We start from the raw sequence: 27,149 nt of genomic DNA on the forward strand, positions 1-27,149 counted from the left end.
TCATCAATGCAACAGGAAACCTCTTGCTACCTCTTACAGGTCAATCTGATCAATTCTGCACTACTTATCCAGCACTCCATCTTACAGCAGCAGATTTGAAGACTTCAACAATACATCAGACTTTTCTTACCCCCTCCCTTTTCTAAGAAGAATCCTGAAGAGTTAAAAAATGTGTGCACTAATTTGTGACATTTTTGTACAGGCATGTCCAAGGTCCATTCTGGGGGCCTAATCCAGCCCACCGGTTGATTTAACTCTTTGGGGTAAACTTGTAAAAAAAAGGTCAACAACATTGGTTGGCCCTCATGCATGTCCACTTCCTGAAATCTGGCCCTCTTTTGAAAAAAGTTTGGGCACCCCTGTCTTTGTAGGTACAAAATGCGGACTTTGTATTCCCCCCCCCCCCCAAGGGTCAGCACAGTCTGTGTGTCTAAAATCTACAATAGGACAATATTTACACAGCTACATGTGATTTTGAGAGGGTGTTCTTCCTTGTGTGTAGCCAGAAACATTTCTCAGGAGAGTTCTGCACATTTTTAAATTCTCACCAACATTTCCTGCAGTGAAATTTTGAACTGAATTTGCAAGTTTCGCCCCAGGAAAAAAAATGCAATGAACTTTGAGGCAGTTCCACATAGATTAACAAACATTCTTAGGCGTGTGTGTTCCACATATACCTAACATATACTTCTCTAGCAATTGAAATAGCAGTTTATTGACCACTCTGCATCTTCTGAGGCTCTGTGTTGGTTCGGCAAGATTAGAAGAGCCTGTAAGGTCACTTCTTTTCATGTGCTACCTCAGCAACTTTATGTTATATTTGGGACTTTGGAACAGCAGAAAAGAACTATTTTAACATAAGGTGAGAAATGGGGCAGAATGTAAAGCTAATACCAAGAGATGGAGAAGGGGGTGGGGAGGATGGGGAAAAAAAAATACTAGTAATGAAAAATAGATGCAGTGTATGTATATGCTACACACACAGGCCTTTCACCTTATTCCAGTCAAGCTTTGGGGAATTGTTCTGTCCTTAATGCATGACTGAGAAAGTACTCAAGACTAATAGCTCTGCACTTCAGCTAGAAAAACATGTTTCGGCTGAATGAGCCTTATTAAAAATATGACTTTAAATAGGAGAAATAAAAGGTTGGTGAACTCAGGAACTTTTTTGCAATCTTCCAGAATAGAAGGCAGCTGGGGAAAATGTTAGGCTTCCATCAACCCCATCCATTATTTACATACAGAGGATGGGAAAGAGGGTTGGGATGTCCTGTAGGGCAGTCCAAGCTGAATTCTGGAATTCAAAACGATGGGCCTTGTATGTGTCTGCTCTCCTTGTCTATTTTGTTCCCATGTATTGCTTTGCATTTGTTTTGCACCTTTCCTTCAAGGGTGAGGTATACAAGATTCATACCATTCTATCCCAACAAGAATCATGTGATTGTTAGGCTGAGAGATGATAAGGTAAAAGGTAAAGAACCCTTGGATGGTTAAGTCCAGTCAAAGGTGACTATGGGGTTGCGGCGCTCATTTCACTTTCAGGCTGAGGGAGCTGGCATTTGTCCACAGACAGCTTTTCGGGTCATGTGGCCAACATGACTAAACCATTTCTAGTGCAACGGGACACCGTGATGGAAACCAGAGCACATGGAAACGCCGTTTACCTTCCCACCACAGCGGTACCTATTTATCTACTTGCACTGGCATGCTTTTGAACTGCTAGGTGGGCAGGAGCTGGGACAGAGCAACGGGAGCTCACCCTGTTGCGGGGATTTGAACTGCCAACTTTCTGATCGGCAAGCCCAAGAGGCTCAGGGGTTTAGACCACAGCACCACTCGCATAAGGCTGAGAGATGATGACATGCCCAATGCTACAGTGTTTCTCCTCAGTCATCAACCTTCTCAGTCCACTGGAGCCATCCCCAGACTCCTCTGTGAACCACCCACATCCTCTGATGTCACTCTAACTTGGCCAACCACTGCTACTTACATAAATATGAGGTGGCTGAACAATTATTATTTTTTAAATTGCTATGCCATAAATTTACATGGGGCACTCTGCAGAGAAATGCTACTGAGATGCTGTGTTCAGCCAAGCTGCTATCTGAAGTGGTGGCAATAAAAAATGCCTTGGGGCATTTTGGATATAAAATAGCCACTTTATTTCAAGTAAGCTCCTTCCCAATCAATTCAGCCTTGGAGGGGACCTTGTTTGCCAGCTGAACGATGCAGCAGGAACAAGGGACTGGAGATATGTTCCTGAACTCAGCTGTTGCCAATATGTAGGCATGTAGTCCTTGTATGGTGGCCATTTCACAAGTATAAAAAATTCTTTGAAATGGTTTCAATCCCCTCCCCCCATTTTTTTCATATGAGGGAATGGAAAGTAATTAAAGACTATGCAAGGAGGTCTGTTGTATGTGATAAAGGATAAGTAAGCTATTCAGAATGAGCAGCTGGATGGGAGGCAAGGAAAAAGAGAACTATAGCTGCTGGGAATGGAGGAAGGAGGAGTCAGAGAAGAAAATGAGTGAATAAACAGGGACAGGAACAAAACACATTCTTTTCTTATGAGCTACTGCCAATGGCTGGAGTTCACCAAAATTGCAGATATAATGTAAGGCAGCAATTACAGTTGCATTTGCTGGACTCCTGTGGTTTGTACATTTAAATCAGGTTTTCTGCAGTTCAGGTTAACCAGTAGACTTAAAAAAATACAGTATAAATTATATAAGACTTTCACATGCATTACATCAGTAATACTCACAGGGCCTCTGTATGACTATCTCCGCATTGCAGATGGGGGCTTGAGGTCTTCCTCAAGTAGTGGCTAACCTCAGACCACCTACAGAGTTCACTAAGGAGGTGAGATTTTAACCAGGAACTTCCCAGCTCACTGCTCTGACTCTTAACTGTTGAACTGCACTGGTTCTTTAAGGAAATGTTCTGCTGAAAGAATTCACCTTTAGCATGGTGCATGGGACACAAACACACAAACATAACCTATGCAAGTTCACAAAATTATCAGTATGGTCCCTGACTGTCCTTGTTTAAGAAGCATACTGATAGTATGCACTGCATGTATGACAATCATCTGAACAGAACTAAAGTTTCGGTAGGATGAAGCAAAGCAATTTTATGCTCCGCTGAGGTCCAGCACTGAGGGCGGTTCCCTCACTGCGGGAAGCAAAGATACAGGGAACCAGGCAGAGGGCCTTCACGGTGGTGGCGCCTGCCCTGTGGAACGCCCTTCCACCAGATGTCAAAGAGATAAACAACTACCTGGCATTTAGAAGACATCTGAAGGCAGCCCTGTTCAGGGAAGTTTTTAATGTGTGACATTTTACAGTGGTACCTTGCAAGACGAATGCCTCGCAAGACAAAAAACTCGCTAGACGAAAGGGTTTTTTGAGCTGCTTCGCAAGACGATTTTCCCTATGGGCTTGCTTCGCAAGACGGAAACGTCTTGCAAGTTTGTTTCCTTTTTCTTAACACCGTTAATACAGTTGCGACTTGACTTCGAGGAGCAACTCATAGAACGTGGTGTGGTAGCCTTTTTTGAGGTTTTTAAAGACTTTGGTGATTTTTGAAGCTTTTCCAAAACTTTCCCGACACCGTGCTTCGCAAGACGAAAAAAATCGCAAGACGACAAAACTCGCGGAACGAATTAATTTCGTCTTGCGAGGCACCACTGTAATGTATTTTTAATCTTTGTTGAAAGCCACCCAGAGCGGCTGGGAAACCCAGCCTGATAATAATAATAATAATAATAATAATAATAATAATAATAATAATAATAATAATTTATTTATATCCCGCCCTCCCCAGCCGAAGCCGGGCTCAGGGCGGCTAACAACAATAAAACAGTACAAAAGTACAGCATAAACAGCACTCTAAAATCATTCATTATAAAATTAATGGGCGGGATACAAATAATAAACTATGATTACTATATTATTATCTTAAATTGCAGCATAACAAATTGAAGTAAGATGAAACAGCTAATATTTCCAAATTGCCAGAACAGTTGAGCAGTGAAGCATGATGGAACCTCATATCTTGGTCCCTTACAGAAGAAGTTTGTTTTAAGTATAGGGAGTCGTGGACAAGATGAACCTTAAGATCATCTCCAGCTCTTATGAGTCTATAATGTAAGAATTGTCTCCATAGGGAACAAACGACATATGGGCAATATATTTACTGTATGTCTTTCCAGCATAGCCTGTCTTCTCTTTATTGTGGATGGCTATTGTCAGTTTTAAGACATTATCCGGTTATTGTGTGAGGTAGTATAATGGGCATTATGATGCAGCATTAGTTTTGAGCTGGGAATTTGATTTGCATGCATAAAAATGTGAATAAGTACCTACCATTGCCAAGTGATAGAACAAATAAGCAATAAACATCAACATCAAAAGTAATTATAATTTTTTTTTAAAGATTTAACTTCCTGTCTGGTTGTTGGCTTTTATTAGTATACTTCTCAGGTCTGGCGGTTTTTGATGACTCGGTCATTACATTTAAATGAACAGCGAGTTTTATGAAGTAAAATAAATTGGGGGTTTCATAATTTAAGTCAGAAGCTAAGAAAATTTACTAAATGCATTGTTCAGGCACAGCTGAGTGAAATCCATGCTTTGGGAATAGATTTTATGTTCCATGGGGCTTCAAAAACGATTGAAAAAGGTGTATGAGATGTCTGCCAATAGAGCCTACTTCATCCTCACTGAAACGTTGATAGCTGGACCTGCTGGACCAGTTAACACCTTGAGCTAGAGGTTCCCAATTGGTGTTTTAAATCTTCTTTTCGGGGTTTCTGTAGAAGTAGCGAAATTTCAGAGTAAAGGGACAGAATCAAGGTGGCATGCTGCTTTGTCCTTGGAATGGACCAGAAATGGTCCATATTAAATTGGAAGCACTTTACAAGCAGGATAGAATTCAACCAAACTTAATAATCTAAGCCCAACCAATGAGAGAAGACCCCCAAATTGTAAACTCTATCAGGGAAAAGGCAGAAGTAGCTGCTATCTGCAGCTGTCACAGTTCAAGCTACACAGAATGACTGTCTGTACAGGCTTTGGAGGGCAAAGTTTATCTTGCTAGGTGAACCACATTCAGCGGGGAGAAGGCAGTGCTTGAAACTCCCACTGTTCTAGACGCATTTTGCGACAGGGAATTTCATAAACATGAGCAGTTTCTGAGCTCTGGGCACAGTACTGTGCCTTAGATTTCAGGTTAAAACTGCAGAGTGGAAGGAAAGGAGGACCCTTTTCTGCCTCCCCACTTTCAGCTACTCTCTGAAGACTGGAGAAGAGACCCTCTTAAGAATATTAGGGGGGTGGGCAGGGGAAGGATTAGACCATGTGAAAAATGAACATAATATTTTAGCTGCAATTCATTCATTTTCAGCTTTGTATTCTTGTTATAAAAAAGTGTGCCTAGGCAGCCCACTGTGGCGCCCATAACCTAGGTTTAAGGAGCCATTTAATTCCTAGCTTTCATATCTCAGTTTCTAACACTGGGAGAAGGGATGGGTGGCAAGGTTTATACAGAGTGTGGCTTGGAATAAAACGTGCTGCAGAAATAAGCAGAAAGCATGAAGGTCTGGGAGGCTTCAAAATGGGTGGAGAGGAACAATTTTACCAATGAATATGACAGTGGAATAAACTCCTATCTCAAGTAATTCATAGAGGGGCTGGGTGTTTGAACCTGTCCTTTGTAGTCTGAAACAATAATAAACTGCAAGAGCATTTTACTCCATAAACCTAGTGAATACCTTCACAGTTGCTATTTGTATACAGAGATTAGTTAATAGGTTCCACTCACCCCCATCTCTTTATTCCTTATGAGTTTCTGTGAGCCATTAAAGTTAATGGGGAAAGGATCCCTGAGAAGCAAATTTCCTGATTTTATTTAGAATGTTTTCTCTCAGAAGAGAAAACAATTAACAGAAATTCTTTTTGCAGATTTCTAGAACAGCTTGAAATACTGAGGTAAAAAGGGGGGAAAGATCACTAATTGAACAGTAGTATTTTAAATGTCATTTGAACAGCAGCTGAACCCTTTTCATGACAAAACACAGAGGGTGTATTGAATTGTTCAATTGAAGTAAAAAAAAAACCAAGGAACTGTTACTTTTAGCAGTTTTCCCTCAAAATTAAGGAAGTGTGTTTTCAAGCTTCCTGTCCAAGACATCAGGAAACACATCTATTTACCACTACATCAATTAACTGAAACTATAAATCCAGTTACAGATAGGTAGCCGTGTTGGTCTGCCATAGTCAAAACAAAAAAATTCCTTCCAGTAGCACCTTAAAGACCAACTAAGTTAGTTCTTGGTATGAGCTTTCTGTGTATCTGAAGAAGTGTGCATGCACACGAAAGCTCATACCAAGAACTAACTTAATTGGTCTTTAAGGTGCTACTGGAAGGAATTTTTTTGTTTTGAAACTATAAAGTTATTGTTGTGTACCAAATCAAAATAAGGGTACAGAGTCAAAGGCCAAGTATTGCCCATCTTTACAAAAACACATTATCCAGTGAGCTGTGAAGGAAGAACTGGCACTCTCCTTTTCATGGTAGAAAACAATTATGGATGGGAATTGCCATTTGGTCTTCTTTTACTAATTAAAATTTCTGATAGCTTTTCTCTCTACGCAATGCTTTGCTGCAGGCTGTTGCTTTCAGGATACATATACTAAAGTTTATTTATAGCTTTTGTTATGTTTGGGCTTTTCTGTGATGTGCTCCATTCTACAACCTTTTCCCTTCTTTCTAAATGACATATGTTTTATCTTCCTCAGCAGTTACAAGAGGGGTGGGTGGAGTCCAGATTTATCTTAAAAGCAACATTTCTGAAATACTGAGAAGCTCAGTTCAACAGAGTCACCATATGTGAAAATCACAAACACGGCTGGGCCTACCATCAGACTGTGGGAATGTTAAGGGTAGTAGGAGAGGATATATTGATTAAATATTATCCTTCCTTCACTCACACTAGTGAGTCATGTAGCAGAGCAGATTCCCCTAAATATAGCAGGAAGCTAGTTTGCAGATTCATTTGAATCTCTTTAGTTAAGCAATCCATCCTGGTTGATGAGACTGGATTATTCCGGGTGTCCCCTTTGATCCCTCTTAAAAAGAATAAAGACAGAAGAGTCTTTCCTTAAAAGTAGCAAAGGAATTTACTCACATTCAGTTCACAGTACGACCCCTGAAGGCAGACTTTAGCTTGTAGTTACAGAACATAGTGTGAGTTCTTCCCTTATGGGGACTGAGCCCATGTGCTGCTGGCTAGGAGCCAGCAGACAGCAAAATACATTAAGAGAACAGCATCAAGAAAACAAAATGGCAGCAGGAGAGCAGCATGACATCAAGAGAGAAAGATGGCTGCATGACTCGGTTCTTTTATGGAGTCAACCAGGGTCAACCTATCTCCCTCGTCACATTCAGGGGCAGGACGCTCCAGACCAGTGGAACAGGAAGTTCTACTGACTGGAGTAACATCCCCCTGCCTGTGCCCACTCTAGGGAAACAAGGAATGTTGTATTTGACTGCTTCAATGGATTACATCCCACACAGACAGAATGTGGAGGCTGCCTTGTGGGGTGGGCAGAAAGGGAAAAAAAACTAGGCTAGAACTGTCCTTCCCCTGGCTGGTTAGCTGTTTTGAACTTTGTGGGGCATAAGGCATTTAGATCAACTCAGGTTCTAACTAACTTTGACCAATGACAGCCAACTTGTTTACTGAGTATTCATCATGATTTGTATGCAAGGAGATTGGAGTATTTAATGTGCATTCACTACTATTTGTTTGCTAAATAATGTTGCCTCAAAGCAAGCATTATCCCACACTTTTCTGCTGTTTTCCTATTACTTTGCTTATTGTAAAAATTCTAAGCTTTTGAGGCAGCAGGTTTGATGCAGGAGACCTCCCAATCAGCTGTAATTGTGCAACCATAAATTGTTGAAATGTGGTTAAATCCCACCTGAAAATAGTAACAGTCTGGAAGCTCCCAATTAGAGAGGAAAACAGGTGAAGAAGATGGCTTCAGTTGTAGATTGTTCTCACGTCTCAAGAGTGATGAATGCTGTTATTTGGACAAACCTGAATACTTTTGATCCATTAAGGATAATTCAGCCTCCCCCACTCCGGCCCCCAAGATGTAGTCTAGTCAACTGAAGTTTTAACAAAATTCCTGTTCTCACTGTGACAGTCCATGTGAGGTGGTATTGAGCATCTGTGTGAGGCAAGAATGAATGGCTGATGGATTGAATTCAGCTAGGGATGTCGGAGAATAACTAAGAAAATGGGGAAAGGAAGTGGAAATAGCCGCTGTTTGCATGTTCATATGTGGTTAGCAGTGGAAATCAATCAAGGGACTATGATTGGTATTCATTTGCATCAATGTTGCTTATTTTAAGCCCACAAATGATACATTGTTGTGGCAGGGTGTGGGTTTTTCATTGTTTTGATGTTTTCTTTACATTGAAATTGATATAATCTACGTAAATACTTACATGAGTTATGTAACTTACATTAATGACATAAAATGACAGACAAGACCAAATGTCAGCAGAATGTAAACAGCACTGGTTGTAATGACTACAAGTTGAAGTGGAAATCAGCACCTTCTGACATTCCTATATTCAGTAGAAATATTCAGGTCTGGTTCAAGACAGGGCATTGCAGAAAAGAATGCTAAGATTCTGTCAAATGGCTCTATCTGGCATGATTACCAGTAACATAAGAAGACTAAAACCACATGAAGTGGAAGAGCTGTGTGCATGTATGAGCATGATTCATGTAACATTGTTTCACTGCTCTCCTGTGTGCTTATATTATCAGAAGTAGTGTGGAAGAAAGTTGTAGCTGTCATTGAGAGTAGTGTGAGATGGAGCTGTTGGGGAAAGGCAGCCATGCTTAAGAACCTCCGGTTTCTTCTTCATAAAATCTGTTCTTATCTAGAAACCACAGAATAATACAATTGCAGGTTTTGTAGTAGTAGTAAAAAAGAGCAGCTTTTAACACCTTTCTACCACCAAGCTGGTGTTTCTGGAAGGAAAAAGACAACAACTGCAGCATGCTAGGAAAATAAAAGGATGTGTGTATGATATGAATTCCAGGGTGAATGAGGAATGCGTGAATGAATGGCTACCATGTAAGAAGGTTGCTGCTTGCAGTTCTGCTTGCTATTGCTATGCTAATGCTTTCCCTGCTGCTCAGAAGTCCAGCTGCTGACAGTAATCAAAAGCACAGTGGTTGAGGACCACAAAATACACGAGAAACCGACTTAGACATGAATGGTTGGCTTTTCCACATTGTGTGATAGAAGTGTAAATTCATTTTGTATAATCTCTTCTTTGCAACGCGTGACAATGCCTTATGCCCACCGGCATGTTCCCAAGAGGCTGGGAATCAAAGGAACTGAGGAATCCACAGCAGGTGAAGACCACAGAGAAGTGTCAGATCCAGACTCTATCTCCACATAATCCCATCAAAAAGAATGTAGGAGAAAGCCATACCTAGGATGCTTTAAATCTGTAGTCCTACATGTGCTTTAAAAGGACAACCATTAACCTTGAAGTTATTTGTGTGTGTGTAATTTTAGATATCTGTCACTTTATCTGGAGAGGTCAAGATTTTTGCTCCCCCACCTCCAATGGCTAAATGATGCAGTGGGTGAATGGTTGAGGGCTGTGTGCCTATGGGTGTGGCTGGAGCTGGTAGTGGACTGGTCATGGGTGGGGGCATTGGACTACTGCAATGCACTCTATGTGGGGCTACCTTTGAAGGTGACCCAGAAACTACAACTAATCCAGAATGTGGCAGCTAGACTGGTGACTGGGAGTGGCCGCCAAGACCACATAACACCAGTTCTGAAAGACCTACATTGGTTCCCAGTATGTTTCTGAGCACCATTCAAAGTGTTAGTGCTGACCTTTAAAGCCCAAAACAGCCTTGGCCCAGTATACCTGAAGCGGCTCCACCCCCATTGTTCAGCCTGGACACTGAGGTCCAGCTCTGAGGGCCTTCTGGCAGTTCCCTCACTGCAAGAAGTGAAGTTACAGGGAATCAGACAGAAGGCCTTCTTGGTAGTGGTGCCCACCTTGTGGAATGCCCTCCCATCAGATGTCAAGGAAATAAACAACAATCTGACTTTAAGAAGACATCTGAAGGAAGCCCTGTTTAGGAAAGTTTTTAATGTTTGAGGTTTTATTGTATTTTTTAAATTTTGTTGAGAGCCACCCAGAGTGGCTGAGGAAACCCAGCCAGATGGGTGGGGTATAATTATTATTATTATTATTATTATTATTATTATTATTATTATTATTCACACACATGCATACACACTTGCACATGGGATGGAGAGATGCCTTCAGGGAGAGTTAACCATAACAGTCGCCATCACTGTCACATCTTCCCAGCCCAGCAAACACTGTGCTGGGAAAGGATGGTGTGTGGCAATGACCAACTGTGTGTCAGCTTCACTGTGTCTATTGTACTCCCTCCAGCCTGTACAACACCTGTTTGGATAGAACTCAGTTGTGATGGAAAGGATGGTGTGCATGAATAATTAAGTCTGTTTGCCATCCTTCCCATCACAATTGCACAGCTTGGTATGGTAGGAGAAATTTAGCTTGGGTGGCCTGGACATCTGTATGGACCACACTGAATACCTTTAAAGTCCATGTGCTACCCACCTGTGACTTGATCCAAAATAGACTGCTTTAGCTATACATCAGAGAATGAGAACAACCTTGGGTTTTTTACAAGCTGGTGTGGCCCAGCAGATAACAGTGTAAGGAAATCTTGGCTCAGTTCTTACTTCAGGTATGAACACACAAAATGGTCTTAGATAAACTGCTGTTCTCTCAGCATCAACATCTCTCCAACACCTGCAATCTGAATAATAATGGCCTACCATGCAGAATTGTTATTGATTATAGTATGGTGTTCACTGAACATTTAAAATGTAGAGCTATTTAGATGTATAATTATTCTTATATATTTCATGCACTCTTTATATTCAAGAGTAATTTTTCCACAAGGAAGGTCACATTCTGTGAAACCCAGTGAAGAGACATGAGTTTTTATGTCACTGGTGAGATACATGCAATACATGTTGTAATAAACAACAATTTTATTTGATTTCTCTAAACATGATTTTTGTTTTTGTTTTTTGTTTTTGTTTTTTAAATAGTTTAGCTGTTGTTTTGAAATTTTCTTACCTACCCGATGTTGACTGATCTCAGGACAGGATTTTACTCTCTCTCTCTCTCTCTCTCTCTCTCTCTCTCTCTCTCTCACACACACACACACACACCACACCACACCACACCACACCACACCACACCACACCACACCACACCTATGCTTCACCCCTGCTCAATTTGCTCACCAACTCTACTTACTACTTACTACACCCACTAAGTATCACCAACACCAACCCACTTCCTAGGCCTCGGTAATTCTTCCCCAATTCCTCCCATTTCCACCATATGCCACCACTACAGCCAAGCAAATTGAATAGTTGGTGTCATAAACTGGTTGGACCCAGTGGAATGGTGGGAGGAACCAGCTGGGAAACACAATGGGAATAAGGCTCAGAGCTGGGGAGTGGTGGTGGGACAGTGATGAGTGGGAAGAGGGAGAAGAGGGAGAAGACTAGGAAGAGGAGGTGTTGGAAGCTGAAGAGGTAACAGGGCTTAGTGAGCTGGGGGAGTCTGTGGCAGAGGGAAATCTAGAATCAGAGGCAGAAGCTAAAGCAGAAGAGTGGGATGAGGGAGGCCAAGAAGCAGAGAGGAGTCAGGCTGGTGAAGTGTAACAGGTGTCTGCTCTTCCTGCTGTGACAAGCTCCCCTCCCCTTTGTCTCCTAGAACCAGAAGAGGCATGAAAAGGGCAGGGGAGTGGTTGGCTGCATGCAGGCACAGTCCCCGATTTATTGCAAAAAGCCCTGACGAACTTAGACTTAGACAGTTGTGGGGAATTGGGAACATTCAGTCTTGACAACTGATGCATGGGGAAAGACCTACCAGAGATGAGCTGCAGCACTCATTAGGCCTGATCCTCAGCCAAGTAATGATTGTGTTTTTGCTAAGAAAGAGTTAACTCCAACTTTCAAAGGTATGATTTCCTGCCAGCTTGCTCTTTGGCAGGAAGAACACCACAGGATGGAGGCCAGAAGTGACCACCAGATTCCCAGCTGCCATAGCTGCCTTAACTGTGCTGACTCTTCATCCTAATACTCAAGAGCAGCAGGCCAGCAGGCCACCTTCCTTCTTTCCATGCTGTTCCTCCTCCTGCCAGGTAAACTCTTCAGCTTCAGCAGTGGCAGCAGAAACAGTGAATCACCAAGCTGACTAGGGAGAGGAAGGTAGCCAGTACCAGTGCTTGCAGGCCTGAAAAACTTGGTCATGAGGACAGGGCCCCCCAAACTGGCAAGTTAACGAGACGCAGAATGCAAGGAGGGGGCTGTTCTAGCCTGTTCTAGCTGTCTCTCTGCAGCTCACCTGGGCCATCCATCCAACATATCTCATCACACTTTAGTTTGCAGCAGCGCCTGACTGTGGCCAAGCAAACTGCAGCATGACGACGTTATTGCATTTTTATAATATGTATGTGTGCATAACTTAACAGAATCACAATAAACATTAAAAGTATACAGATCAGCAACTAGGCTTTATTGCAAGAGATAGATGATGCTGTCAGTAGGGCACAGATAACTCTAAGCCTAATGCAGTTCACAGTCTGCCCAGCATTGGTTAAAACCAGGGCTCCCCCCCCCCCCAGCCAGAACGACAGGGTTTTCCCAGAAATTTTAACTGATTGTTAAAAATTCCACCCAGACACCATTTTTGAATGATGAATCCTGGCTATGTCTGAGAAATTCTGAATGTATGACGAGCTGGAACTCAATTCTGGCACCTCTCAGCTTGGCGCCATTGCCATTATAAGAGAACAGGGGAGGCATTCATGGTGAGTTCCAGCACCCCTTTTTCTAGAAAAATAGCATTGGTTCCAGCATTCTTGCTTTGGGATCCCTCTGTGGAGTAGTGGAGAGACCAGCCCCCTGAAAGAGGGGTAACAGCAGGTTCTGAGCACTTTGACATAGTAACCAACAAAGCCATTCCAGAATTAATTTGGTTTTCCTGAACTTGACAACTGTGAGTTTACCCACCCTTAGATGAAATAAATTGGGGACTGTTATCTTCTCTGTGTTGGTCAATTGATGAGCCAGTGTTGGGGATATGTAATGAGAACTGTGATTGTTTGAGAAATTCTCCATATTTCATTTTCCATTAAATCAGAGAGCCCAAGCCTGCCCTGTGTCACGAGAGTCTGTTAGCTGATTGTGTGATATAGTAACTACAAGCCTCGAATAACAATGAAAGCCATGTAATGAGCATTGTACTTGGCGTATTATAAGTCACAGCCTAATAATTCAGTTTACTTTCCAGTAATTACCTGTAGACTTCTAAATTATTCCCTTGCTGTTGATGTTCATTAGTCACTGGAAATAAAAATGGCAAGGAAACCAGTAGTGCATAATTTGGAACATTTTTTTTAAATGTTTATAGATTACTTGGGATGATTAGAAAATAGAAGTATCACTATTATTTTGGCTGGATCAATCTTTTAAACTGCAATACCCGTCTTCTCAAGGACAATGATTTAACATCACTGGAATTATTACTCTTTGGGTGCATTTTGCTCTTCTTCATTACTAGTAGATAACAAAGTGAAGATTTAAATGCACACATGCCACTTGAAGGACATTCAGTTCCTGGGTTGCTGTCCGACACATTTTTATTTTTTTACTTGAAATCTATACTCCATTATATTTAATAAAATTCTTTTCCCCCCATTTGTTTTATTAGTTTTCAATTACAGTCCAATAATAGCCTCATTATAACAATATCAATTTATAATACAATTATTAAAACCCATCTTTCAAATACTGATTATATAATTTAGATGATGATGAGGAGGAGGATATTATATTGAATTTATATAACGGAGGATATTATATTGAATTTATATAACACCCTATATTCGGGGGGTCTCAGGGCAGTTTACAGAATAAAAATAGATAAAGTGGTCCCCCGCGTGCAAGATTTGATGGTTTTCTTTATTTCTGCGTTTCAAAATTTTCGTAATTTCAGTTACGTTCCAGTCATAATAATAATCCCTTATACAACAACTGCAGTATTAATAACTTCTGTTTGTGTTGACACATTAAATGATCTATAAAACTACAAGTGAGGAACTCAAAGTATATCCTGATTCTTCCTGTGTGTGGCAATTTTTCTGTCTGTGGCATTTCTTCCTGTGCTTGAAGATGTTATGTCTTTCTTTCCCTCGGTTGTTGCTGTTATCCGTCATGCCTTGGGCAGAGCTGATATCCCATTGCTGTTCCAGAAATTTCTCCATCGCTCTGTTACATTTTTCGTTGTTTTGCAACTTTGACAACAGCGGCAAATGTCACTCTGTCCCAGTAAATAACCTATTTTCATCAATTTTCCTCTCAGCCTGGGAAGAGGAGTGGTCTGCCGAACTGCAGATGACACAATAAAGAACCTTATCAGTTCCTTGGCAGTTCACAGACACTTTTGTATCCTTCCAACTGAAGATATATGAGCAATTATACTTCCAATTAAATTAAATTCCAAGTCCTCTTAGCGTTATTCAGCTCACTTCATAAATAATAAAAGATGGTGAAGAGTCAGCTCTAAGTTTCCATCGTAAACCTTTTGCAAAATAGAACTTTCGTCCCTTTTTCCTTTTTTTACACACGCAGTTCCATTTGATGTTATATTCCATATTTATAATCCAATTTCTTCCATCCCTGCTTATAAAACTATAATTTGAACTAGCATTCATAGGAGGGTGACCAAATCATAAATGTAGAGAAGAAAACTTTAAATAAAGAAACTGTAGTCTCCCCTCCCCACCCTTTTGCACCAAATGAAATCTTAGCTCAAGTCCAAACCTTAAAGTCCTTGCAGCTGGTTTGCTCCGCAGTTTGTGATATCACCTCTTCTAGCACACGCCTGTATTTAAGTCCATTTAAGCTCTAATTAACAGGAGAACCTCTGCTTCTTAATGGTGGTATTGGAGGGTTTTTGGCAGGCAAAGTGCTTTTGCACTCAGCGCCTCCCTGCCCCTCACATCCCATGCCGGAGCGAGAGCCAGGTACCAAGATCAGTTGTGAAGTGAATCCTGCTCCCCCCCCCCCCCCCATTCCTGGAGGGAATTTGCAAGGATAATTACCTTCAATCATCCTTGATCTCTTGTTGTTGTGGGGGCTGCCTCCATTAAGGCGGAGCAGAACCGGAAGCCTTTAATAAATTTTTTTATGCCACTGATTTTCAGTCATTGTTCAGGAAACAATGTTTTATCAGGTTTCCTCTCAAGAAGAAGATAAGTAATAATAATAATAATAATAATAATAATAATAATAATAATAATAATAATTTATCTGGCTGGGCTTCCCCCCCAAAAAATATTAAAATACTATAATACATCAAACATTAAAAGCTTCCCTAAACAGGGATGCCTTCAGACAAAAACAAAACTAATGAAACAAAAAATTCTGAAAAGACAGCTTGTTTGACATTACGAATCTTCTCCAATTTCACACTGGTTTTATTGTGCAACATCACTTTATTTGGCATTGTGGTGAACCCTAAAAACCCTAAACCTTACATTCACTAAGTATGCACCATAGGAACACACTCACACCCCGACCGAAGTGCAACTGACAAGGGTTTTGTAGCAAAGATTCAGGGGTTCCTGTAGAAAGGATTCCCTAAAGATAGTGAGTTTGAAATTTTTAAGTGCCTTGGTTTGCCTCTTCATTTTATCGCAATAGAGTTGATAGGTTAGGCAAGCTGTGAATTTGCCTTACCAAAACAATTCAAAGCAGTACAATGCCAAAACTGAGAGAGGTTTTATAAGAATTGAGAGTCAAACGACTCAGAACCGTGGCAGGCAGGGAGAGGGAGTTTAACCCTTTCTCTCTTACCATGATCCTGACAAATACACCTCTCCTCAAAGCTCCTATTTGAATTGGAAGAAAAACTCCCATTGGTACCAATGTGACCTTTTGTGCAAATACAAATAGTAGGTGCTGAAAGGGGGTGGTTTTCTTTTGGACTATGGTGGGGAAATGGATAAAATTCCCCACTCAACAAAGTCCCAGTGCTGACTACCTTCCCCTTTCACCTGCAATTTAATGTAACATGTAATCTGGTCCTCAGAACAACTCTGATATCCATTCTCTCACCGCCTCCCCCTCATTTCTTAAACTAAATGTCAGAATGAAACACTGGTTCCCTCTTTCTATGTAAATACATTCGGATGTCCTTGATTTGACATATCACTTTGCAAAACAGTATTAAAATGCAAATTGAAACATGTCAGCTGTTGAGCTCATTCAACCCATGCATTTGCAAAATAAAGACTTATTAGTTCACAAGATAGTTACATGTGTAATCACTTTTCCCAAAAATGTGCAAACCAGATCAATTCTTATGCTCCTTTAGATTAATAATAATAATAATAATAATAATAATAATAATAATGTGCTATTTTGAATGTCAAGTAAAGTAAGCAATAAATGATCTTAATTTGTAATTAAATTAAATTAAATTAACTGACTTTATTTGACTTACCTAAACTTGCCATCCATTTGAGTACACTGGAAAGATAAAGTCAGTCTCAAGACCATGAATAGGGAATCATTTCAGATTGCAATATATCCTATATATGCTGATCTAGGAAGAAGTCCCATTGAACACAGTGGTCTGAGTAGACACGCATAGGATTGGACTGCAAATTTCCTTTTTCCTCCAGCACAATTTGTGCTTCAATACAGAAATGTCACCCTGATTGTTATCTTAAAGAGAGGAGAGGGACGTTTCTAGAAATGGTTCATTGGTAAGCCTAAAGGAGGAACCTAGCCTGGCTGTTGTTGTTGTTGTTGTTTAGTCGTTTAGTCGTGTCCGACTCTTCGTGACCCCATGGACCAGAGCACGCCAGGCACCTCTGTCCTCCACTACCTCCCGCAGTTTGGTCAAACTCATGCTGGTAACCTCGAAAACACTATCCAACCATCTTGTCCTCTGTCACCCCCTTCTCCTTGTGCCCTCCATCTTTCCCAGCATCAGTGTCTTCTCCAGGGAGTCTTCTCTTCTCATGAGGTGGCCAAAGTACTGGAGCCTCAGCTTCACGATCTGTCCTTCCAGTGAGCACTCAGGGCTGATTTCCTTAAGAATGGATGCGTTTGATCTTCTTGCAGTCCATGGGACTCTCAAGAGTCTTCTCCAGCACCATAATTCAAAAGCATCAATTCTTCGGCGATCAGCCTTCTTTATGGTCCAGCTCTCTTTATGGTCCAGCTCAGCCTGGCTGTAAACACTTCTAAATTGGGTGTGTGTCTTGCTCATAGCAACGCTGTAACTTAGGCCTTCCCTGTTTGCCTTCTTTCCTCCTGATCTTTACCTTCCACATGGTGCCTTGCATCTTAATGACGTAGGAAGCTACCTTATACCAAATCAGACCATATGCACATCTAGTTCAGTGTTGTCTATGCTTGTTGGAAGGGTTGTCCAGTGTCCATGGTTTCAGGCAGGAGTCTTTCACGGTACTACCTGGAGACACCAGGGATGCATGTATTCCACCAAGGAGTTATGAGTTTCTCCCAACTCATTTTGGACCTCCCCTTTTACTAGAGCCATTAAATGGCATTGTTTGAAGTTTGGTGAGGAAGTCTGGCTCTGTATTGATTGCCTGTGGTCCTACTTTTCACATGCATGTGCTTGCAGAGGTATCTGTGCCCCAATCAATTTAGTTGCCACTGATACAAACAGCATACTCAATACAGTGGTACCTTGGGTTGCTTATGCTTCAGGTTACATACGCTTCAGGTTACAGACTCTGCTAACCCAAAAATCGTGCTTCAGGTTAAGAACTTTGCTTCAGGAAAAGAACAGAAATCGTGCTCCAGCGGCGTGGTAGCAGCAGGAGGCCCGATTGGCTAAAGTGGTGCTTCAGGTTAAGAACAGTTTCAGGTTAAGAACAGACCTCTGGAACGAATTAAGTACTTAACCAGATGTACCACTGTAAACACATGAGACGTAACCAGTTGTGTTCTTAGATAAATAAGATATACTATCCATAGTATCAAATTGTAAATTTCAACAGAAGTAACTCATAAAGTTCAACAAACGAACAAAGCAGAAGACCCAGTGGATTAGATCATTCTCTAGTCAGTTCATGCATAAGGTCCATCCGTGTAATGGTGTCCATTTCACCTGTCTGTTCATAAAGTCCAAACCATCCGCATGAAATGTTGTTACAGTTCCACAAAATCCGTTCACAAAGTCTAAAACAAGGATTTCCAGAATATTGGCCTTGTTTCACCATCCTGGGCTTCATCAGTAGTTAAAGCTCATATGTGATATTACAGGACAGTGGATCCTATGGCATAATAATAGCTGTGGTTGGCAATTGGGTGGCCAGTTGCTCCAGAGGACAGAGCTCCTGCACCCTTAACAGTTGTATAGAAAGGGGAAAATACACCTATTGAAATTCCCTCTACAGTGGAACCTTGGTTCTCAAACTTAATCCATTCCGGAAGTCCATTCGACTCCCAAAATAATTCAGAAACCAAGGTGTGGCTTCTGATTGGCTGCAGGAGCTTCCTGCACTCAAGCGGAAGCCGCTTCGGACATTCAGCTTCCAAAAAAGGTTTTAAAACCAGAAGACTTACTTCCGGGTTATCGGCGTTCGGGAACCAATTTGTTCATCCACTAAGCCATTTGAGAACCAAGACACAACTGTAACTGCTGTAGAAGCCCTATCCTTTTCTTGCCCTGGCAACCCTCATTTTCATCTCATCATACAGGGTTAAGAACAGAGGCTGAAACCCTCTAGCCTAGAGGCACAAGGGCCCCTCTCTTTCATTTGTGCATGCCTTCCCTTTGCACATTATCTACTGTCTGCAAGATTTTGAGCATTGTGGCTGATTTCTTGATCTAGTTTCATGGTGCTTTGAGGAACAAAACTGTATCCTTTTGAAACGGAAAGATCAATTTCTCCTCATCATTATTATTTTTTAAAAAAACACCCCCCCCCCCCACAAAATGCAGCCCACCGATAAATGTCATCACTTTCCACAAAGGTTTCATTTATGCTTTGAGACTGCAGTGCCTTTCTGTACACTTGATGTGTACCCTTGAATCTTCTAAAACCCCTACACAGTAGCAGTGCTTAAAGGAGGGTTCAGTGTAGGAGGCTGTTAAGCATAACCAATGTAATTTAGTTTGCTTAATGTCAAACATGGGCCCATACTACAACAGAAGTACTCTAAATGTCAACACAAATCAATTTTGCAAATGTCAGTCCGACATTAATGAAAACCCAGCTCTCTTGTGAAGGATGCCCTCCTAATTCATAACAAATGTTACAGGCAGCTTACACCGCAGTCGTTTTATAACACAGGAAATGGCTGCAGCTGCATTCCTATTAGAATTGCATTTTTATAAATTCAGATGAATCATTTACAAGTCTACACATCATAATGACATGAAAAATTATCTTCAAACACATGTAATAGACTCATAATACACTGTTGGAAAATGAAGCTGTGCATTGTTCTACATGAAAGTGGATGGATACAGAGAAGTACGCTTGAGGTGATAGACATAAGAAAGGACAATAATTCACAAATAAGAAAAATCAGATTTGTTTCTTTTATTTGGTGACGTATCCTATCCCAGTCACATCAGTGGGGCTATCCCCATTGGTGCCTGTGAGAATGGGTTAACATGGGTCTAATCAGAGGGTGGAACAGCTGTATATTACTCTGGATTGAACATTTGAGTTTAGAGGAACTTTTGTATGTATAGCTGACAGACAGATAGTTGAAAGTCACTTTTACTTATTTCCTTTTTTCTTAGCTTTTTCTTTTTATTATGTTATTATTTCCTTTAATATCCTTACTCATTTATTTTCTTTGTTTTGCTTCTGTTTCTGCTTTGTTCTGATCTTTTACTGTATTTTGAAAAGTCTTAATAAAATCTTACACACACACATACGTCTAATCCAGTGCTGAATTTACGTATAAGCTAAACATGCTATAGTCTAGGGCCCCACTCTCTTGGGGGCCCCAAAAAAAATTAAAGGGAAAAAAAAACCTGGATGTACATTTCCAAAATATAAGATAAAAAACAAATAAAATAAAACCTGTATACAGCAAGAGTGTTTTGTGTTGTGTAGGCTCCTATGATGTAAGTAATGGGCCTCATCTGCTAGCCTGCTCACTAAAACATACGGTAAATGGTTTGCTCATTTCTAAATATAGGGTGCCTACAGTCTGCATAAAAGGGTGGCGCTGTGGTCTAAATCACTGAGCCTAGGGCTTGCTGATCAGAAGGTAGGCAGTTTGAATCCCCGTGACGGGGTCAGCTCCCGTTGCTCGGTCCTAGCTCCTGCCCACCTAGCATTTCAAAAGCACACCAGTGCAAGTAGATAAATAGGTACTGCTCTGGCAGGAAGATAAACGACGTTTCCGTGCACTGCTCTGGTTTCGCCAGAAGCAGCTTAGTCATGCTGGCCACATGACCCAGAAAAACTGTCTGTTAACAAATGTCAGCTCCCTCGGCCAGTAAAGCGAGATGAGCACCGCAACCCCAGAGTCATTGGCGACTGGACTTAACTGTCAGGGGTCCTTTACCTTTACCTTTACCGTCTGCATGGACTGTTTGCATGGCAACATGTAGCATGTAGCTGCAGACTGCAGTGCAGCACAGTTGAATGTAGGTCAAGCTGTTGTAGCTGTTATCTAATATTAAAGAGTGCTTGCAGACTGATGATCAGGCAGCATAGACTAAGGGTCTGAGTCTTATGCCTACTGATATTTCATGTAATACACAATTTATTTCTTTTGATCCCATTATAAAATTACTATTAATATGCTTCTTCTTAATTGTATTTCAGTTCAACAATTACTTTGATAAAATACATATTTTGTTATGTGCAAATGGATAGATACCTATTAGGTCCATAAATTACCCTATAGCATGTATTCAACACAAAAAAACACTGACCATTTGTTGTTCACAAAAGACAGCTGGACATATAAAGGGCCCCATTACCTTCAGTAGCTTAGGGCCTCATCAAACCTAAGTCGGGCCCTGGTCTAATCCATCAAATGCAAGGCACTTTGGTTGCCAAACAGTGGTAAATAAGTTTTAGTGTTGTGCGCCACACCCTTTCTTACAATTGGTTAAGTTGCAAACAAAGGCGGCTGAACTGGTTGCACTTCCCTAAATCCCCCTCTGGGTTAAACACCCCACAACATAGCCACTTTTCCATACTTTGTAGTGGAAATATTGTGCTAACATTATACATCATGAAAATGTAACACGTTCTTTTCTTCTCAGCAGAAGAAATTATGCACAGTCAGAACTATGATAGGCTATAGATTATCTTAAAATGAAGTACTTTTGCTGAGAAATATCCAACCATTTGTTCAGAAAAAAGTATCATAATCCTGTAGAATACTTGCTGGTGACAGTATGAATCTGTGTAGCCAAATTCTGGAAAGTTGCAGCATATAACAGTGGCAAAATCTAAGTGCTGGACCTGGTCATCGTGGAAAAAAATAACATATGTTAAAAGTTAGAGATGTCAGTTCATTCTAGAAATAACAACAGTAAATAATTTGTATTTAAATATATGGAATAACAAATGGAAAAGGGCCTTTGTTCTTTGTGAGATTGGTCATCTTGTAATAATAAAAATAAAAATAAAAATAAAAATAAAAATAAAAATAATAAAAATAAAAATAATAAAAATAAAAATAAAAATAAAAATAAAAATAAAAATTTATTATTTATACCCCACCCATCTGGCTGGGTCTCCCCAGCCACTCTTGTATGTGATATTTTGTTGTGAAACACATTTCCCCATTTTATTCTTGTACTGATTAAGGATGTGTGGAATTGCATCCAATTACTTTCCTGAAGTGGTCTGCCATTGCCTCATTATGTTAAAGGTAAAGGGACCCCTGACCATTAGGTCCAGTCATGACCGACTCTGGGGTTGCGGCGCTCATCTTGCTCTATGGGTCGAGGGAGCTGGCGTTTGTCCGCAGACAGCTTCCGGGTCATGTGGCCAGCATGACTAAGCCGCTTCTGGCGAACCAGAGCAGCACACAGAAATGCCGTTTACCTTCCCGCCGGAGCGGCACCTATTTATCTACTTGCACTTTGATGTGCTTTTGAACTGCTAGGTTGGCAGGAACAGAGACCGAGCAATGGGAGCTCACTCCGGCGCGGGGATTCGAACCGCCGACCTTCTGATCAGCAAGTCCTAGGCTCTGTGGTTTAACCCACAGCACCACCCGCGTCCCCTCATTATGTTAGATAACCACAAAAACTTTGTGGTGTGTCCTGCAGTATCTGCAGAGATCCCAAATTACTTCTGTGGGTGTGCACATTTTCCAGTTCCTCCCATCTTGTTGCTTTTCCTCTTACTTATTTGCTTATACAACAGTTCTAGCATTCAGCTGCTGGTCTTGGAAAATTCAGTGCTCATTGTGCAAAGGATTCTGCAAAGCAGTGGAGAAACTGATATGTTTTCTCCCCACCTTTGCAGAGAGTCCAGGGTTGCTTCCAGATCATCCCTATTCTGTGGGAGGGATTCAGCTGCATTCTAGCAAATTTAGGTTTGTGCAACTGAAGTGGATTGAAGTGGCAAAAGCTAATAAACAGCATGTGGCAGTAATAAACCTGGAACTGCTCCAATTAACCAAGTTCCATCCCTGTAGTTTCAATACTTCCAAAAACAAAGGAGGGTTCTCAACATTACAGTTAACATATCTACCACAATACTTCTGGTGGACAGGAAGCACATTTCTTGACAAAAGACTGATGCATTTCCCCTTTACACCAGGTTGGAGGAATCTGAACTGAAAGGGGGCTGAACTGAATCCCTCTCAAATCACACGCCTTTCTCCTTCCATCAACAGCTGACCAAGCCCATTGATGATTTGTGTGTGGAGGTCCCCAAGCCACCCCTCAAATAGCTCACACATAATTTTTGTTTAAGGTTTTTGGCATAATTTTGGCCACAAATTTATTAAATACATACCATGTGAATGGTTGCTTAGGCATTGGTTAAGACTATCTGTCCCTCCCCCCCCCCACGCCTGGGGACAGAACTGACTTCCGAACTCCCTTGGAAGCCAGTAAGGGAGAACAATATTGGGGAGCAATGGAGCTGAGTCACAGGCTCTCAGCACTCACCCGCATGCTCCCCGGGGCTTGCCGGCCCTAGCCCCATTCCAGGGATTCGGACAAAATCATGGCAAGCCCCTGGATTCTTTTAATGGATTTCCCTTCTGCACCAGCATTGGAGGGGCAGGCCCAGCCAATCCTTACCCCTCCTCCAACCAATTGATAACCAATGCCTAACTGCAACCTTACAAGTTGTGACAATTTGACCAAATGGCACCAGCCAATCAGCCAGATGGACAAAATTCCTACCAGGTCCCTGCCCCAATGGCAGACGACCCCATGACAGGCATAGCAAGGTCAACACAAAACCACCTAAACTCAGGGTGGGTGGGTGGGTGATCCGGTCCATGCAGCGAAAGAGAAAGCATCAAGCTGCGAGCCCACAATTTAAAACGTTTCATCCCTCCCACCAAAATTGCAACATGTAATTTACCCCAGCAACCCAGCCATCCAATCAATGCCACTGGTCAGCTTAGCAACCCTGCCTGGCAACAGAGGGGTGGCTCGGTGTACCCCACCGCAACACGCGCTCTCATTTCAGGGAGAAAACGCTTTGCTGACTGGATCCCCCATTGCTGCATGCACACTTTGGTGCTTGCCTTCAGACTATGGCTGATGTGAAAGATATGCAGGCAACCATGCTGGAAGTCAGGCACCAGTATTGATTTGTGGAGTGGTCAGGAGACTCTTACACTTCTGTGCTGATGAAAAATCTAGGGAAGTGAGGCTGTGACAAAGTTTGCATTACTACTTTGTAAGCCTGTCATAGATGACTAGCCTAACAAGTCCCTAGTGTGCATGGGGATAAGTGCCAGTTAAGAGCCCAACCTTCTTATTTACTTCTGTAGGAAGCAGCTCCCGGCTACATTACTCAGAATGGACAAATGGAGAGTGGGTGAGATCTTAACCTTTCTCTTGCAAGCATATTTTAAATCCATCAGGTGGGGCCTTTTTGCAGGGAGAATGAAGTGAGCAAATAGATGGGGAACTATCACGCACAGTTCTCTCAGGGCTTTACAAAGTTACTTGCCTAAAGAAAAAGCAGACATACCAAAAAAAAAGAAAGAAAAAGAAAGAAAGAAAGGAAGGAAGGAAGGAAGGAAGGAAGGAAGGAAGGAAGGAAGGAAGGAAGGAAGGATCCAATGTTATGGAGGTAGCGAAGGAGAATTGATGTAAAGGTGTCAAAGAGTAATGCACTTTTCATTAATGCCAAATGCATTTCAGCTCAAACAGGCTTTCATCGGGAGCTTTTCTACAATTGATAAACCATACTTAAAACAAGTTAGTTTTCTGTTTCCTCCCATGTACTGGGGAATCCTGAACACCTCACAGAATTTGTAATATTTGTCTCTTGTTTTAGATCTGTGAAACCTCGGATTGTTGTTTTATTTTAGAAAGAATTATTCAGTACTGCTGCAGTGCTATACGTTGAATGTGAGATGGACGTTTTTCCTGCAGCTATCGCTGTGTACTTACATAATTTTTTGAACTGCCTGGTGGCTCTGCAGAGAATTGGGCAAGCCAAAGTAGCTGTAATTTGGAACACAACATCATGCCCAGCGTTGATGTTAAAATACAGCACAACTCAGCACTAATTTGGAAGAAGGAAACTGATTAATGATTTTGGCTAATCAAGGTGATGTACATGGAATTATTTTTAGACTGGCTTTTGAAAATATACTAGGCTAATTTGATTCAGAATGCTATAACTGATCTTTCAAGCTCTGAAGAGATTGGTTCCCAGATATCTGTAGGAATGCTTTTTTCAGTGTGTTACCACTCATCTTCCACAATTTTCAGACAAGGCACAGCGCTTGCTGGAAGCATGGGCTGTAAACAATAGTATTTTCTGTTGTGACTCTTCACCTTTGGAACCTCTTCACCTCTTCTCCTTAGGGAGTCCTGCCTGGCTGATCATCAGCATTTACAAAATCTGTTATGACTACCCTGCTTAGAGAGGCCACTGGACCACTGAAAGAGTGCTAGAGATGGCTTTGGAACAGTAACGTTTAGTGACCCTACTTGAAATCATGGATGGCCTTTTTGCTGTTGCCATTTTGATTTATCAGCTTTGCTTCTTCTCCTTTATTTTGCACCCCAGTGGATGAAGAGTGCTGGATCATGCAAAACTGATCTGTTTGGAATATGCTGCCACCAGAAGCCCATCAGTGTCACTCTTCTTCTTCAGAACTTAACAGCGCGAAACGCTGTGCTGCGTTTTTAGCTTTTGCTTTATTTGACAAGACTAGTAATGTGACACAGACACGGCAAACTGCATCAGAGTCAAAATGCACTGTATATCCCTTGATTATTGCAGTCATCTGAGCATGGCAGGCCACTTGAAAACAGGGCCTTTCCCTTTTGTTTCCTCATGGGCCTTGTTTCCTTTCCTCTCATTGTTATATGAGGCTCATAGAGAATTCAGCAGTGCAGTGTTGTGAATGCTCCGCTTCAGACCTGCACCAATTTGTGATCCACCAAGTTAAGCACACTGATGGGTTCATCAGCCATGGACTAAAGCCTACCAGGGTCTTGAGAAATCATCTCTCTATACTGCCTGCCTGGTACTGCAAACACAAGGGTGTTGTCAAGTGCTTGGAAGACCACAGTGCACAGCACAGCCTCTGGCTTGGTGGCGCGGGTGGGGGACATACACAGGGGGAAGAAGGGGGTGTTTCTGTTGTGCAAATGTAAATCTTTCCACCAACAGGAATGAATTGAATACTGCTCTGAGACTCTAATTGGTAAGGCTCCTAACAGTGGAGGACTTTGGGCTCTCAAATTTCAGTGGCATGGTGCTAAAATTTGCCACCCCTCCACCTATTGTGCTCCACCTATTGTGCTCTGTTCTACAGGATTGTTTGGGCGCCCCCTTCAGGGTGGTGCCCAGCGCAACACCACCGGTTGCGTGACCATGAAACCACCTCTGCTCCTGCAAAACTATCAGTGTATGATTGCTTGCAAAGTGACTTGTAAGTAAGGTTTTAGTGACACCGCTTACAGCAGATGATCAAATACTCTGAAATTTGGACCGTGAGTGCTCAGATTTCAAAGCACCACTTTTAAAGCAACCTTTCTAAGAACTTTGAAGTATTCACATGAATAAAGTGAGAAGAATACAACAGCACAGAACCTATTGCTCTTGGGGAAAGAATTTCTTGCTTACCTGATGGAATGATCTGCCCTCTCCTCCTGCTATGCCCTGTTCCAGGGCTTCTCCTGAACCTTCAGAGCCAAATTGCATTGCATGTCGTGGGGGGTGAAGCCCCATTACACTAATGGAAGTTCTCCACTAGCAGGGTTCATTAGTTGAATCCAACCATTTGTGAAAGCAGGTGACTTTTGAGAAATTATTTTTATAAATGTTTCAAACCTCATAGGCTTTGTGCAGTGATTTAAACACAAAACAGGGTTGTAAAGGTTTGCGTGGAAGACCCTCAAGCCGACCCCCCACTAGGGTAAATAAATTCACACAGACACGGATATTTTGTTTAAGGTTTTTGGGCAAAAATTTGGCCACAACTTTATTGATTACAGGAATGAGAACGGTAATGGCTTAGACATTGGCAAGACTATATCCGACTCCTGCCTGCTTTGCAGGAAGTCTGTAAGGGTAAACCACCTGAAGGGAAATTGCTTTGGGGGAACCCGCCTGCATCTCCCCTGGTGTTCCCAGAGGCCTGGAATGGCCCTCACCCTTCAAACAGACTTCGGACAGGAACCAGGACCTGGCTTCCTTTAATGGAATACCCTTGAAACTGGAGGGGCAGGTGATGGCTGACCTCCCCTCCCCCATTCACCATAAGCCAATGCCTAACCGCCAAACCTTACAAAGTTGTGAC

The sequence above is a fragment of the Podarcis muralis genome, chromosome 8 (genome assembly GCF_964188315.1).
Source record: "Podarcis muralis chromosome 8, rPodMur119.hap1.1, whole genome shotgun sequence".
NCBI lineage: Eukaryota > Metazoa > Chordata > Lepidosauria > Squamata > Lacertidae > Podarcis > Podarcis muralis.